Source organism: Ambystoma mexicanum, chromosome 2q (assembly GCF_040938575.1).
Source record: "Ambystoma mexicanum isolate Mex_15411 chromosome 2q, UKY_AmexF1_1, whole genome shotgun sequence".
NCBI lineage: Eukaryota > Metazoa > Chordata > Amphibia > Caudata > Ambystomatidae > Ambystoma > Ambystoma mexicanum.
In genome coordinates, this window is record NC_090924.1 from 410,409,989 (window position 1) to 410,426,803 (window position 16,815).

General features: G+C 44.5%; 1 protein-coding gene across 2 annotated transcripts in view; it reads left to right on the forward strand.

Moving 5' to 3' along the window:
* Nucleotides 1-3,131: 3,131 nt before the first annotated feature.
* Nucleotides 3,132-16,815, forward strand: part of LOC138569458 (metalloproteinase inhibitor 1-like) — a 132,228-nt gene continuing 118,544 nt past the window's right edge. The window contains exons 1-2 of one of the 2 annotated variants that reach the window (XM_069647441.1): nucleotides 3,132-3,259; nucleotides 6,116-6,292. The gene's annotated coding sequence lies outside the window, so the exon portion shown is untranslated. Of the gene's footprint in view, nucleotides 3,260-6,092; nucleotides 6,293-16,815 lie in introns of both variants that reach the window. The other variant, XM_069647440.1, reaches the window with a different exon arrangement.

Genomic DNA, 16,815 nt, shown 5'->3' on the forward strand with positions numbered 1-16,815 from the left:
AAGGATGTTGGATCTTTTCTGATGTTTGGGAACCATTATATTGCAATTTCAACAGCCAAGGAAAAACGGATTTTAGAGTACTTCTGGGTTTTCCTGGCAATGCAGCACTGCCTTTTCATGCAGTTCCATTTCACTCTGTGGGCAGCCCAATGACAGGTTTTGGCAGTGTGGTCTCCTGTTCTACCACTGACACAGGCAAAGTAGATTTGGCAGCCTATTTTTCCGGTTTCCCTGCGCACTTCTCAGAGATTTTTAGTGCACATAGGGCTTTTTTCAGTGGCCATTCATCACTCGTTAAGGGTAAAACCCATTCTTCACAGGGTTCTTGTACATGTGTGTTATATATGTTATATATGTGGTGCTTCCACCATGCATGGTGTGGAAGCAACACTAACAACAAGGAGCAACTCATGTTTATATTGTACATAGTTACGTTTAAAGTTTAGATTTAATTGTGGATGGATTGGCTCTGTGCATGCATTCTGTAGTGGAGCTCTGTGTTCAGTCTGTGGAAAGGTAGAAAGTTTAGTTTTAGAGTGAGGGGCAGTTGCTGGTGTGGGTGGAGGGAGGCCTGGAGCTGCTACATGCAACGTCTTGTTTGTTAAGGAGCAATAAACTACTTTAGCACAGCTCAGCATCTCCGGACCTATGTCTCTTATAGCTCATATTGGCAGATTTGCAATCACACCTACTGATGCTGCACCAAAACTCACAAAAAATGGCACCTCATGTTTTTTCAAAAGCAGTGGCATTTTGCTGTATTAGGCCCAACTAAGTGTATGCATCTCCTCTCTCCAACTTTACTCCAGCTCTGTCAGATTCTGCGTCTTCAAAAGTTTCTGCCCCTTCAACGGACTGTCCATCTCAGCCAAACTACGCCCCTTCCTCACCATCTTGTTCCAATTTGGTTCCATAACAATATAAAGACGTTTTTAATGCTAAAGGGATTGGGAATATATTGCTTCCATTCTAATTAATTCAAGCCTGTTATCTTCTATGTCATTTTAGTTGAAAGAGTGTTTTCAGATGCATGCTGCTCAAGATTTGGGGAAGGCAGTGTGTTCTACAGTTCTGTGCACTAGAGGTACATGCTGGGGTCAATGGGCTACTTTCAGGTACAATCTTCTAGAGGAAGTGATCTGAACATAAGCTGTCTGCCAAGTGGACACAAGTGAGGGAGGCTTGGAATAAGGAATTTTGGTTTCAATGCTGTCATCTCGTTTCTACTAAATTGCCTGCTGCTACCTCATGAGAAGCACCAAGACTGGCCTGTAATATAAATGTCTCGATCAACATAACTAGAGTTCTACATGCAGGATTTTCAAATGGTAAACTTTACATATGAAATATAAACAGAAGGAGCTGGGGATGGGAACGCAGTGAGTGTGCTGGAGGTCTTTTGAAAAAAATCCTCCACTGCTGCTTCTTCAGTTGTTTGTTGAAGGATTGTGCAGCTACTGGCTGTGCTGCACCTGTTCTGTGGGATAGAAGCTTGCACTGCTCCTGCCGGCACTGTAGATATTCTATGGGAGGGAATATTGTGCTGATAATCGATACACTGAGCACGATGTGATGCTGAACCTGGAAAGATGAAGCTGCTCAGACATATGTTGGTAGAATAAAGGAATATAAGGATATACTTGAGTGTATGATGAATACATATAGGTTTCTGGTGCTGGGCATGGCCATGCAAGACTGAACCTGGGCCTATGGGGCTGGATGGTCTCAAGTCTGAACATGGGCATATGGGGGTTTCTCAAGAATGAACATGGGCCTATAGTGGTTATGTTATGTTTCTATAACATAACATATGGGGGGGTCTCAAGTCTGAACATGGGCCTATGGGGGTGGTTCTGGCACAGACTGAAGCTGGGTCTGTGGGGGCATTTCTGTCTTATGGTAGTGGTACATGGGAATGCAAGAATGAACCTGGGCCTCTGGCATGCAGCAGTGGGACATGTGCATGCAAGAATGAACATGGGTCTGTATTGCGTGTTTCTCTCATACAGTGGTGGTGCATGGGCATGCAAGACTGAACCTGGGCATACAGGGGTGTTTTGCCCTATGCTGATTGGGCATATTAAATTGTTCTCAGAGTATTTGCTGGGAGATGGGGACATTATTAATTAAGGGTTCTTACTGAAACCTTTCAGTTGAGATTTTTGGACCAAGTAGCATTCGATTACTCATTCTGAAGTACCACTTAAATTGCCCTCTTTTGTCTATCAAAATTGACGTCTGGGTGTTTGCTGCTCTGTGTAACTCCTTCAGCATCGCCATTCAAAATGGTGCCTGTATCCGCCACACCACGATAACAGCTTTTGAGGATGATTTCTTATGGTTCAACAAATTCCCTCAGCAACCGTTACAAATGTCATAACAACCACCTCTGCAAAACTGCCAATTCCCACATCATCAAAAGCATTGTCACACCTTGAGGTGGAAGGGCCCCTGAGTACTGAAACTGCATCATGCCATTTCAACGTTGTGACAGAGCAACACCATTCCCACAATGGCAGAATCCCAGGAAGCATCCATTCAGCATTAATAAGAATGACATGTCACACACCCACCAACTCACAATTTTAGATGAAGAGCAAAATGCAGTTGGGTTTAAAGGTATGCCCAGGTGTGTGTGCGTATGTGTGTGGTGTGTGTGTTTTCATGTGTGTGTATCTATATCCAGGTGGGACAATGTTCCACGGGCTGAGTAGCATTGCATGTAGAGCCCACAGGGATTACAACGTGTACATATTTACTACTGTACAGATTATACATACATCTAAGCTTGAGCCTTTAATCAAATGTTCATTATTTCCATGCATTACTTTTTCTTTGTTTCTTCATTCTTTTTTTTTGCATGGTTGTCTTTCATGCGTTTCATGTCCACCTCTATCTCAAGGTAGTTCCTAATTTTGAATCATTCTTTTCTTTTCGGTTTTCTGTTCTTTTATCTTTGTTGCTATTTTACTTTTATTTCTCTCTGTCCTTTTCTCTTTCGCTCGCTGTCTTCCTAACCACCACCCTTCTTGGCATTTCCCTTGGCTATGTGGCATAGGAGTGGTCTGTTAATATTTGATAGGAGCGGCCACGTAACCTTTCCTGCTGGAACACGTCAAATCTGTGTGCATCAGCCACAATACATTCTCAGCCAACGCTGGCCTGGATACAGAAGCTGCCGCAGCACTGAGGATCCAGGATTGAACGGCTGAGCTGGAAGGCACTGGATTGGAGGCCCAGAGAGCTTTATTCTGAGCAGGTCTGTATATACTTGCCACATGCAATCTGTCGTTTCTCGGTCTCTATCATAGGATAATTGCCCAGAAAATCAGGTCAGCATTTGGAGCAAGTGGGAGATTTCTCACATAATTCCCATGCAAGCACACTCGGTAAGGCCTCCTCAAACCACTGGCCTCTGCAGACAGCTTCAATTTCACTTTCTCACCTTACTACTGTCAAACCTTATCCCTCTTCCTATTTCTCTCGCCCTCACTCTTTCTCTCCTTAAAACGGGCACATTGCACCCATTCATCAATAATGTGGCAATTGGCAGTTTGTTTGTTTGTTTGTTTGTTTGTAACGCGCACCAGACCCGAAGGTATCAGGGAGCGAAGATAAGAATACTATAGGCTTATAAGTTATAAGGTTACACAATCACAAAAACATACAGATCAATGACAAAAATGTGCAGATCAATGACAAAAACGTGCAGATCAATGACAATATAGCAGGTAATACATTTACATAGCAGATAGATACAGTGGAAAGGTCGGTTTGGCTATTGGTCAGTTGGTTGGCAGGCTCACCTATGGCTCGTTTTCTTTGAGCCACTTGAGTCAGTTTGATCTGAAGTGTGGGTATGTTTGGTTAAGTCTTAAGGTCACGGGAGGGAGTTTCACAATTGAGCAGCTTTGACCGGGAAGCTGTTGCCTCCAATTGTAGTCATTTTGAAAGGGGGAACTGCGAGGCAGTTCTCATGGGTCTAGATGTGATTCTTCTTTTAAACCTCTCTGAGAGGTAGCTGGGTGCTAAGTTATTGAGACATGTGAATGTTAGGGATGCCGTTTTAAGTTCAATTTTGTTTTCAGTGGTGGGGGCAGTCTGCAGACTCAACTTGTCACCACAGGGGACGTGTTAAGTGTTATGGAGACATGAGCGTTTGGTTCAGAGAAAGTGTTGACTGACATTTGAAAATTGCTCTTTCTTTCTTAGTTTGGTGTTTGGCAGGCTGAAAGCCGCCTCAACCCTCCCTCTAACTCGCTCATGTGCTGTGCTCAGTGACCAGTTGCGGCTTTTGCTTGTAGGGGCACCAACAGCGCTTGTCAGTTAATCAGGGCAGGGGATTACATCTCGGGTTGTTTCTCCCAGCCGTCTCCCCTTCTCTTGCACAAGCAGCAAACACCTTTTAAGTAGTGCACGTGCACATTTACCCGGTGGAAAAGCAACTCCATTTCATCTTTTTTTTTAAACTTTTGATGCAGGTGCTATTCATGATGAGATGCGCAGAAGAAAAAGGTAAACAGTGAAATGTGAATGCCTCACAATATCCCACGAATCAGGGTGCAGCATTCCTGCGCCTGAAAGGGGTGCTGCAGTTAAAGGAATAGAAGCATTCTGGCAGTGAAGTGAAGGGGGCTGGGGCAGGGTATAGGATGGGACAGTCTAGTAAAATAGCATTCTCATCTTTACAGCATCCCTGGCCCCTTACTGATATGAGAAGAAAGCATAGAAGCACCAGGTATACACTATGTATCTCATTTTAGGGCTGTGATTCCGGAGATACAGAGGGGCTGCCATGGCTTGCCGTATTCACATGCTGTGAACTTTTCCCAGAGGGAGATACTTGGAGCGATCACACCACACCCACAAACAGCTCTTTACACTGCAGAAGAGGAAGAATGTGGAGAGGGACTGTCTTTCTGGGATAATATGGCGTTTACTGTTTTGTACCCAAAAGTGTACCCTGTTACACTGTTTGGTATAACTTCTAAGATGAGCATCAACATTGTGTTTTCATAGATTTGAAGCAAGGTCCAAAAGCTATAAAATGAATGTCATATATTTTGGCTATGTGGAATCATATGTGAAATGTGATTGCCTGGATATGTTCTGCCTTCTTGTGACACCAGCCTCTTATGGTCTACAGGTTTGCCCACAGTAAGATCGTTCGTTGTCTCTGTCTTCCCTCTGTTCCCCTCCTTTGCCTTTTCGTGCCTTGAAATACTTGAGTTATAAATGTCATATCATATCATATCATATCATTCCAGCCTATTGATGGCCCATCCTATTGGCATATCTCCTGACATCTCTTGACACACAGGCCCTATGTGGCTTCCAGCTTTATACCACGATAACAGCTTTTGAGGATGATTTCATATGGTTCAACAAATTCCTTCAGCAACCGTTGTAAAGGCCATAACAACCACCTCTGCAAAACTGTCGATTGCCACAAAAGCATTGTCACACCTTGGGGTGGCAGGGCCACTGAGTACTCAACCTGCGTCATGCCATTTCACCATTGTGACAGAGCAGCGCCGCTCCCACAATGGCAGAATCCCAGGAAGAATCAATTCAGCATTGATAAGAATGACAACTCACACACCCACCAACTCACAATTGTAGGTGAAAGGCAAAATGCAGTTAGGTTTAAAGGTATACCCAGGTGTGTGTGCGGCATGTGTGTTTTCGTGTGTGTGTGTATCTATATCCAGGTGTGCCAATGTTCCACACACTGAATAGCATTTCATGTAGAGCCCACAGGGATTACAACGTGTACATATTTACTACTGTCCAGACTATACCTACATCTAAGCTTGAGCCTTTAATTAAATGTTCATTATTTGCATGCATTACTTTTTTCTTTCTATCTTCATTCTTGGTTTTTTTTTTTTTGCACGGTTGTCTTTTATGCATTCCATGTGCACCTCTATCTCAAGGTAGTTCCTAATTTTGAATCATTCCTTTCTTTTCGCTTTTCTGTTCTTTTATCTTTGTTGTTATTTTACTTTTATTTCTCTCTGTCCTTTCCTCCTTCGGTCCCTGTCTTCCTAACCACCACCCTTCTTGGCATTTCCCTTGGCTACGTGTCATAGGAGTGTCTGTTAATATTTGATAGGAGCGGCCACGTAACCTTTCCTGCTGGAACACGTCAAATCTGTGTGCATCAGCCGCAATACATTCACACCCAACGCTGGCCTGGATACAGAAGCTGTCGCAGCACTGAGGATCCAGGATTGAACGGCTGAGCTGGAAGGCACCGGATTGGAGGCCCAGAGAGCTTTATTCTGAGCAGGTCTGTATATCCTTGCCACGTGAAATCTGTCCTTTCTCGGTCTCTATCATAGGATAATTGCCCAGAAAATCAGGTCAGCATTTGAATCAAATTGGAGACTTCTCACATAATTTCCAGGCCAGCACACTCGGTAAAGCCTGCTCAAACCACTGGCCTCTGCAGACAGCTTCAATTTCATTTACTTGCCTTACTACTGTCAAACCCTATCCCTCTTCCTATCTCTCTCGTCCTCACTCTTTCTCTCCTTAAAACAGGTACATTTCACCCATTCATCAATAATGTGGCCATTGGCAGTGGAGGAGTCAGTCTGCAGACTCAACTTCTCACCACAAGGGACGTATTAAGTACTATGGCAGACATGAGCGTTCAGAGAAAGTTCTGACTGAAATTTGAAAATCGTTCTTTGTTTCTTAGTTTGTTGTTTGGCAGGCTGAAAGCCGCCCCAACCCTCCCTGTGTTCAGAGACCATTTGAGGGTTTTGCTTTTCGGGGCACCAACAGCGCTTGTCAGTTAATCGGGGCAGGGGATTACATCTCGGGTTGTTTCTCCCAGCCGTCTTCCCATCTCTTGCACAAGCCTCAAACTCCTTTTAAGTAGTGCACGTGCACATTTGCCCAGCGGAAAAGCAACTCCATTTCATCTTCTATTGAAACTTTTGATGCAGGTGCTATTCATGATGAGATGCGCAGAAGAAAAGGTAAACAGTGAAATGTGAATTCCTCACAATATCCCACGAATCAGGGTGCAGCATTCCTGCGCCTGAAAGGGGTGCTGCAGTTAAAGGAATTGAAGCATTCTGGCAGTGAAGTGAAGGGGGCTGGGGCAGGGTATAGGATGGGACAGTCTAGTAAAATAGCATTCTCATCTTTACAGCATCCCTGGCCCCTTACTGATATGAGAAGAAAGCATAGAAGCACCAGGTATACAGTATGTATCTCATTTTAGGGCTGTGATTCCGGAGATACAGAGGGGCTGCCATGGCTTGCCGTATTCACATGCTGTGAACTTTTCCCAGAGGGAGATACTTGGAGCGATCACACCACACCCACAAACAGCTCTTTACACTGCAGAAGAGGAAGAATGTGGAGAGGGGCTGTCTTTCTGCGATAATATGTGGTTTACTGCTTTGTACCCAAAAATGTACCTTGTTACACTGTTTGATACAACATCTAAGATGAGCATCAAAACTGTGTTTTCATAGACTTGAGGCAAGGTCCAAAAGCTATAAAATGAATGACATATAGTTTGGCTATGTGGAATCATATGTGAAATGTGATTGCCTGGATATTTATTTATTTACATTTGTATATATATATATATATATATATATATATATATATATATATATATATATGATAATATATTGTCTGCCTTCTTGTGACACCAGCCTTTTGTGGTCTACAGGTTTGGCCATAGTAAGATCGTTGTCTCTGCCTTACCTCTGTTCCCCTCCCTTGCCTCGTCGCGCCTAGAAACACTTGTGTATAGGTGCGTTATAAATGCTATATCATATCATATCATTCCAGCCTATTGATGGCCTCTTGACACACAGGCCCTATGTGGTTTCCAGCTTTACTCACTCCACTTCAGAAGCATTTCTCACTTCAGTCTGCAGCGGTTCTGCCTCCTTGTGACGTTCATGACTTTAGTGATCTCTAGTTTGCCCTGGCCTGCCTTAGGTAAACATCATTCATACTGTCCGGGGTACCATCTATGGGTGTGACAGACAAAGAGCACCCACACTGTCCAGGATCCCAGCCTCAGTGGTGGAGGTAGGTAAACTGCACTCAGACAGTACCTGATACCAGCACATGGTGTGCTAGTTAAACATGAGTCAGACTGTCCCTAAAACAGACCTTGGGGTGCTAGATAAACAGCACTCAGACTATCCCTTATATCAGCCTATAGGGGGTGGGGGGCAGGCAGAACGCACAGACGGTGCCTGGAAAAAGCATTTGGATATTTCAGGATATCTGCAGTGTTCTTGATACCAGCCCTGGAACTGCTAGTTATACAGCAGTTGAACAGTCCAGTGTCGCTACACTGCTTATGGTGCTAGCTAAACACACCTCAGACTGTCCCTGACACAGCATATTGGAAGCTCAGTAAGGAGCACTCTGATTGTTCCAAAGAGGAGCCCTGGTTGCGATGCTAGGTGAAGAGTATTCTGACTGGCCCTGATAGCAGAGCTGGATGTTAAACAGCATTTAGACTCTCCCGGATGCTAGCCCTTGTGGTGGTGCTAGGCAAACAACACTCTGATTGTACATAATACTAGCCGATGTGGTGCCATGTAAACACCATTCAGACTATCCTTGATACCTGTCAGTTGGGAACTAACTCCCAGGCAGGTTCGGGGGCTGATAGGAGTTCGCAAACTCAGAGAAGGCCCAACACCTTCCCCAAAAGGAACACAGACCCAGACAGACAGCAAGTTCAAACTGCGTCTTATTACAGCCAAAACCAACAGGGATCAGTAAAAGGATACCCAGGAATCCTGGAACATCTCAACAAACTACGACTTGCAGGCCGGTTTTGTTACTCTTTTACATTTTAAGGACGCTATCATCTGGGCCCCTCTCCAGAAAACCTAATGTCGTCCAGGATTGGGTGTTGAGTGGTAGTTCTCCTATAGAATCCCCTATACATGTTAGTTCACTGGCCATGTCAGGTGTGAGGCCTGGTCCATCCCAAAATTGTTGCCACTAAACAATGTTGCAGTGTGAGGGTCTGATCATTGGTTGTTGCGCATTGCTATCCACCCCTAGGATCCTAGATTGCCTAGAGATGGTGTCCCCAGGCCTGGGATCCGAAATTGTTCCCAGCTCAAGGTGGACCTTTTCAAAGTAATATGTATAACTATGTGTTTGCATTGTATCATGTGTGCACCACCTAAGACCGTTCATATCATGCTACCCATGTCTCTTGCTGTAGCAAGTTTGTTGCAAGCTTCTGTCTGTCGACGTGAGATCGCTCCTCTTTCCCAGAGTTGGTTTTGATTCATCACTTGATTCGGCCAAACCAGTGTTCAGAGACCATGTTTAGGGCTTCTGGAGCTCTGAATTACTCCGAATTTTGAGGATTTATTAGCATTTGTTGCAGCTGGTGTTACTGTGGTTCAGGGAATGGAATGTCCCTCGTATCTTGTGGCCTTGGCTGCAGTCTCTGTCCCACACATGTTCTATTCTGTTCATGCTGAGAGGCTTGTGGTCTACTGTGATTTCCTAAGCCATGGCCTGGCTTCTACATTGTTTGTGTTATTCTATAGTCCCCATAGGTTAGTTATGTATGGATCTTTCAGGTCCCGTAGGTGCTCCTGCAGCTCCATAGGTTAATTGCTTCTAAGCATCTCTGCAAGCTGGCTCAGGAACTCTTGCTTCTTGCAGTTTGTGCGTTGCTGCGGTGAAGCTTATGATAAAATAATAAAGGCAAAACAGTATGTACATGTGTATATCCTCTAACTTATAGAACTGTTCTGCATGTGTTCTTTGTGTATTCAGGTGCATGTTTTGTGTCCCGATGTGCGGATGGCACGTGTGCTTCCTGTCTAATGCTGCTATGTCGAGGCGTCTCTAACGACATCAAGCGTGGCTTCTTGGTTCTTTAGTCCAGGCTGTCAATTGAAGTGATAAACAAAAAAATGGACCTTGGTAGTGAGGTTGGAAGGATAATTCTATTGCACAATTTTCATACCCAAAATGAATTTATTAGAAAATACAAAAAGAACATTTTGCTATGAAAACCACATATCTGACATCATCAACTTCATTCCATCTTACATGCACATTCTCACTCACATGCATCTAATGTCAATTTAACACTGAACTGGGTCATCACCTCCATGAAACCATCTTTAAAAAACACAAGTATTACAATGTTTCACACCTAGATAGACTAACAGTGTGTATGTCTGTTAAACAGCATAAGAAGCTTATTAACAAAGTCTACATATGTTTCGGTCGGTAAGCAGGGCTTTTCAAGTTAGCCTTGTGATTATTCTGACCTTCTTCAGGACATGGGAGGGGCGTGAATGTCGCCTCACCCTTACAACATAATCAGAAAATCTAAAAAAAAGAAACAATAAAATCTAATTACCAACCAACCTCATTGCATTATATCAAATGGCACCTTTAAATTGTGCATATAAATCTTGCGTCATTATATAGGTTCGCACTCACCTCCAGTCTGTATTTTTTGAGGTAGAGCGAACTATGGAATAAATCCTACATGCTCCAAGGATACCGTCCAAATGTAGAGGAGCATAAAAAAGGCAGCTGTCCAGGATAAATAAAATGCTCCCTTCCCTACATGATATGAGATCCATCAAAAACATCAAACCTGGCCCGGTGTCTGTCCACATAGCACTTACTTATGTTTGTGCAGTTTAGACTACCGGCATTTATCAGTCTCCACCTTTCCTAGGGCCCTTCTTTGATATCACACCCATCAGCTGGTATGTGTATTAAAGTCAACTGTATTGCACTGTAGAATGAAATAAAAAGGGAAATGGATCACACCTCCTGCCTCATTTAGTGGTGTGTGACCACACTATCCAATGCCGAACGATACATGGAATAATAACTTGGATACACAAGCAGCACTTACTTGCAGTGTTGCAAACTCTGGTGAAGGTGGCAAAAATGTCCTCCTCTTCCCAGACGTTGGTGACACCTGGTGCTTCTAAAACATTCCCACAGTGTCACAATGTAGAGTCAATCCCGTATGCTCGTCTAAACTGTGAAGAATGGCGGTAAAATAAGATGATCGGTCACTCTATCTCATCTCCCTACACGTAGTATATTTAATTCCCCAGTACTTGTTCCCCATATGCCCTTGAGGAGATTTCTAAGTAGGAAACTAATTAATGAGGGACTCCCATGTTATGAGGTGCGTATAGGTATATAGACAAAAAGAAAATCACTCATGCCTAACAGTCGTCTGCAACGTGATGGACTCTCAGGGTACAGAAGCGTCAGATGCACCCATTTACTTGTACATCATGCCGTCAATATTATCTACTTGAAGTTTAGCATGCATGTCTCCTCGTTACAGTATTATGTTCCTAATTACGATGATCAGACAGAAAATAAAGATTACTCTAGTGGAAAAATTCTAAATGCGACATGATTATAAAACGTCTCTCACGGCACATGCGGGTAAGCAACTGACTTCAGTTCTACTTCTGGGCCATGTGTCTAGTGGAAGGGGGAGCAGGTGTGGGAAATCGACCATCCCTCTTCAATCCCCCACTGGTTGACTTGTCGACCAAACTTCAGAACGTCCAATCTTTCTCCCTGGGCTGCCATATCTTTGTCACTTCTCCAAGGTGACCATAGTAGTTTGTGTGATCATCGAAAGACCAGTACACGTAACTGCATACTCCTTCAGTGTTGCACCAAACCCACTTCCCTTCATAGGCCCTTGGATCACAGGGGTTGTCCAATTTGATGGTGTCTGCTGCAAATAGGTTGTAGTGTTTAATTCTCTCTCTTAATCTGTCTCGTTCTCTCACAATGTCATCCATTGTTCCCCCTATATTTACATCCATCAGAATCTGCATTCCGATGGCTTATTCTGCTGTTTTCTTGCACCTTCCAATGCATATCTTCACTCCACATACTGATGCTGCTCCCAGCACGAGTGCTCCAGCTACCACTTTCAATTCATCTGCCAGCCATGATGGCATCCATGACCAGATATACGCCAACCAGATCTTGTTCTTCCCAGTACCTTGTGCTTCATCCTCCATCTTTGCATGCATTTGTACCAATAGTGCAACTGCATCTGAGAGAGTACCGTTGTCTTCATCATTAGCTGGTTTGAATGTGCAACATGAACTTCCAATTTTGGCGAACACACCTCCTTCCATTGCTGTGAGGAGATCCAGAACGTGCATATTCTGGAGCACCACCAACCCAATTGCTCTTCTTTTATGGCATTGAACCCAGTCACTGCCGAATTAATTGTCACCATCAGCTCCCAACAAGTGATCTATAACAATTTGGCATTGGTGTATGTCTGTATTCCTGGTATCAGTGAAGCAAAGAACATCAGCCTGTGTTCTGCTGGTACTTCATCCAATGCTGATTCTGATTTGTCTGAGAAGTAGTTCCCCCCCTCTTTTCACTCTGCTTAGGCCTTTTTCCTTCTCAGTCTTTTCTATCAGGGCAGGTAGTGCTACTCCCAGTGTCCTTTTCTTCCGCTTGTTATTTTCCATCTTCGGGAAGTAATTGAGCTTCACATCTTTCTTGGGTTCCACCAATGATGGCATGTTGATGTGCACCAAGGAGCATACCCCTGCACACTCAGGTGGCAGATTTTCGTATGCATTACACCCGTATGCCCAATAGTGATCCATCAGCACTGCCGTCCCTGCTCCCATTGCCGGGATAATCTCAACTGTCTTGCTTCGCACATTCTCTGCAACTTTCACATCGATGTTGTGCTGGTAGCACAAAGCTGGTGTCTTTAGTGGCATCATTGGCATCGGTCCAGCTTTGTTCCCCACTCATGTCAGCAACTTTGCGCTTCTGTCCCATTCCTTCAGGCATTTGTAATTCTCCTCTTGTACCTTGTTCACTACTGACTTGGCTAAGGTCAGTGCTTTGCTTCCCACCACTCCATCTTCCCAGCCATCGTTAGTGTATACTCATCCATAGATCAATATGTGAGGTCTTTCCCAGCAACCACGTTCTCCTACTGTCTCTTTTACTCTTGTCCATTGCAACACCATAAGCGTGATGGTCTTTATCTCACCCTTCTCTGGTCCATCAGTTATGTGCTCAAATCCTTCTTTGAGCTGCCAGTAGTTGTTCATCATGTCTAGTGTCTTGATGTAATTATGTTCATATTGGGAAGGTTCCCTTGAACATCCATCTTAATTTTGCTGTTTCCCCTTGGAATTGTCCTTGCATTTGGACCATCGTGAGGTATATTAGGCACTGTGCTTTTGCTGTAGATATTTCAGTTGCAATTAACGTTCTCGAAGCACTCATGGCATAGGGGATTAAAGAGCCCACATAACAGCTCTCTCTGGCGGTGTCTCCACCAACTTTGGACATGTGTTTGTACCACATGTTATTGGATACTCATGCTGTGTCTGTGAGATACGTGTCACTTCCCTTCATGTCTGCATCAACACTGCACTTACCTCTCCTTACCTTATGAGCAGTGTCTTCTCTTCCAACTGACATGGTAGTTCCTCCTGATAAGGTCGGGGAGATGTTAGTAGAGGGTACAGAGGTAGCACTCATTGCAAAATAGAGCTTCCAGAGTATGGTACCCAGAACTCCAGTGGGAATAAATAAACACACCATTGTCAAAACAAATGTTATTGTCTCTGACATGACCACTTACGCTGCTTGATCCTTGCAGCCTGATAAAATGATAAAGTTGCCCGCCTGAAAATCGCAAGAAGAGCGTTACTGTGTTAGTACTGGTGGGTACCCTCAAGCTCCGCGAATCAAATAATCACTAATGGTGAAAGTAAAGACCTCCTCCCAAACTCCCCTTATTAACGAATGCTTCAATGTGGGTAGGACTGGGTGTGTGTTCAAGTTGTGGGTATGCTTTGGCCAAGTATTCTATAAAGACAAGGAAATATACTGCAGGGAATCAGGCTCTGAATTGCCGGGGTCTTCTGATATAGTGTACACATTGGTTAGAAAAATCTGGGTGGTCAGTTGTAGTTAGCATTAGGGCAACCCCTACACAATTCTAACAACATTCACATCAACCTGCATGTGAGAGGAAAAGAGAACAGAACAGTGTTTCAGCTGTCAATGTGGACAAATATTTCAGTTGCTACTTCAGCTGCTTGAGATCGTTGGACCATTGGATGGCCTTGTCTCCCTAACTCTGTGAGATCTGCTAGCACTTGTAGTTCATCAAGATCTGCAACGTTGGCCCTGTCGATCACTGTTACTCTGCTGCTAGGCGAGGCCACTGCTTTGTAGGGCTTGATGTCCTGAATGTGATTCCAGACTGTTTTTCCCTCGAGCCACACAGCTCTATATGTCACTGCTTCGACCACGTTTTTGAGGTGAACCAGGTCCCCTACCTTCACTGAATGTCTGTGTGCAGTATTTAATGCTCTGTGATCAGTGTCTCTCTCTTCGTTGTCTTCAGGCCTGCCCTGTGTCCACAGTATCTGGCAAGAGATAAAGGAAGCGCTAGAAACTAAATAATTGTTATATTCAATCATCTCTTGCCCTAACACATCAGCACTGTTTTCACAATCCTTCAATGCCCTAGTAGGAGGAGCCAGGGGAAGATGCATGCACCGTCCTGTCACCACCTTGTGGGGTGTTAAATGGTGGTCGGACCCTGGCTTGTTGCGCAATTCAAACAGTGCCAAAGGCAAACAATGTAGCCAGTTTTTCTTGGTGCTCTGCTGAGTTTTGGTAATGTACTCCTTCAGGAGGCCATTGGGACATTCATGCACCCCATTGCTTGCGGGTGGTACACACAGGCAAATTCGTGTTTGATGCCTAACGGGGTTATGATGTGCTGAAACATTTAATTGGCGAAGTGAGCGCCATTGTCAGACCGCAAGACCTCACAGACGCCTCATTTTGGGAAAACTTCCCTGACCAGGAATTTTGCTGCCCTAAGGATGTCAGCATGTGAATAGGGTCCAGCCTCTTTCCATCATGAAAATGGGCAAACAACCACTATCATGTAGCGGTATCCTTGACACACTTGGAACATGTCCACGTAATCTATGTGGAGATGCAGAAATGGGACTTCAGATCTTGGTATGGCTCCTCTCACAACTCTCAGAGTATGTCCTGTTGTGAACTGCTGGCAAGTCAAACAGTTGCTAATTAAGTTAGTGACATTGTTTTTTCAGATTTGGGCAGAACCATGTTTTTCCAATGCGTGTAGCAATGACCTCCTTCCCTGTATGTGTTGGATAATGCAATTGTGCCAATGCTGTTTTGAGCAATGCCAGTGACATGACCACCTTCCCAGTGTTTTTCTGTCTCTATAGGGCGTCTGTTGGAGACATTGAGCATCCTCTCTTTACCCATAGTTCCCTTTCCTCCTGTGGTGGAGCTCCCTGCAGTTCCATAATCTGTGTTTCTTGTATGTTGTTGTAACCTTCCCTCGTTACCGTGTTCCTTATCCCTCCCTTGGCTTTTTGTCTCTCATCCAACTCCCACAGCTGCCCAAAGTATGCTGCACACTTTGCCTCATAATGTGATGCTTCATTCCCTCTCAAGATAGGGTTGTCCCCTTGTGTATCTGCCTGGCATTTCACCAGTGCCAGTTCCCTTGAATATGTAATCACTTTGATCAGTTTGCCTAACAAAAGCATGTGCTGCACCGGGGTCCCGTCTGCCCTTCTGAACTCCCTCCTGAACCATCGCGCCAGTCCTGAATGTACTGTTGATGTGACGTAGGCACTGTCAGAATAAATCGTCACATGCTTGTCTACGCTGTGTCCTAGTGATAATATGAGAGCCACTAGTTCTGCTGCCTGTGCTGAGTAACGAGATGGTAATCTTGCACTCACAACCACCTCACTTGTCCAGTCCTCTTTCAGTCTTACCACTGCAGTTCCAGTCCCCTAGCCCATCAGTTTGATCAACAGTCAATGAACCGCCAATGTACAACATGTCTCCCCCCTCAAGTGCATCCTCCTCCACCTTGTGTGTTTCACTGAACATCTCTGTCCTTTGTGCAGTCATGTGCATAGTCTCCTGGTTGGAGAACGTCTTCCAAGAATAGTGATGGGTGTACAGTCTTGCATCTCACTATCTTCAGTCCCACATTTGACAGTATGATCTCATATCCTGATGCCCTTTGTGTGGTCAGTGTGCTCTTTGGCTTATGCAGTATCACAAACAGGGCGTACTCCACTTAAAGAGTGGTGGTGCACCCCATTGTCAATGCTGATGACCTTTCCACTGCGAAGGCTGCAGCTGCCAATGATTGTTTGCATGGATAATGTTCTCTCATCACTGGGTCAAGCTGTCCACTGTAGTAAGCAATTGGCTTATGACCCATGCTTGTCTTCTGAGTCAGTACCACCTTCATCACTACATTGTCGGTGTGGGAGAACAGGAAAAACTCCTTTTTGTAGTCTGGGGTCTCTAACAGGGGCGCTGTGCATATTGCTTGTTTCTGTTCCTCAAAAGCGTCTCTCATCTGTGTGGTCCAGGTCAGTGTCTTTGCTCCCCTATGGGCCTCTTTCAGTGCAGTCAATAGTGGCTTTGTGCATTTGTTGTAGTCAAAGACCCATGCTCTGCAGTAATTGCACAATCCCAGGAACTGCTGCATTTTCCTCACTGTCTTGGACTGGAGTGTGTTGAGTATTGTCCCTGCTCTCTTTGGGGCAATGCGCCTGCCGTCCTTGGATATCATCTGAACAATGTAGAGCACCTCCTTATGACAGTACTGGAGTTTGTCATCGAAAAATTGACAGATTACCCTCTTTTGTGGTTTCGGGGGGCCTGACTCATGAGATGTGGTTAATCTATATAGGAAAGAAGAATGAGTCAAGGCTACCTCTCCCTTTG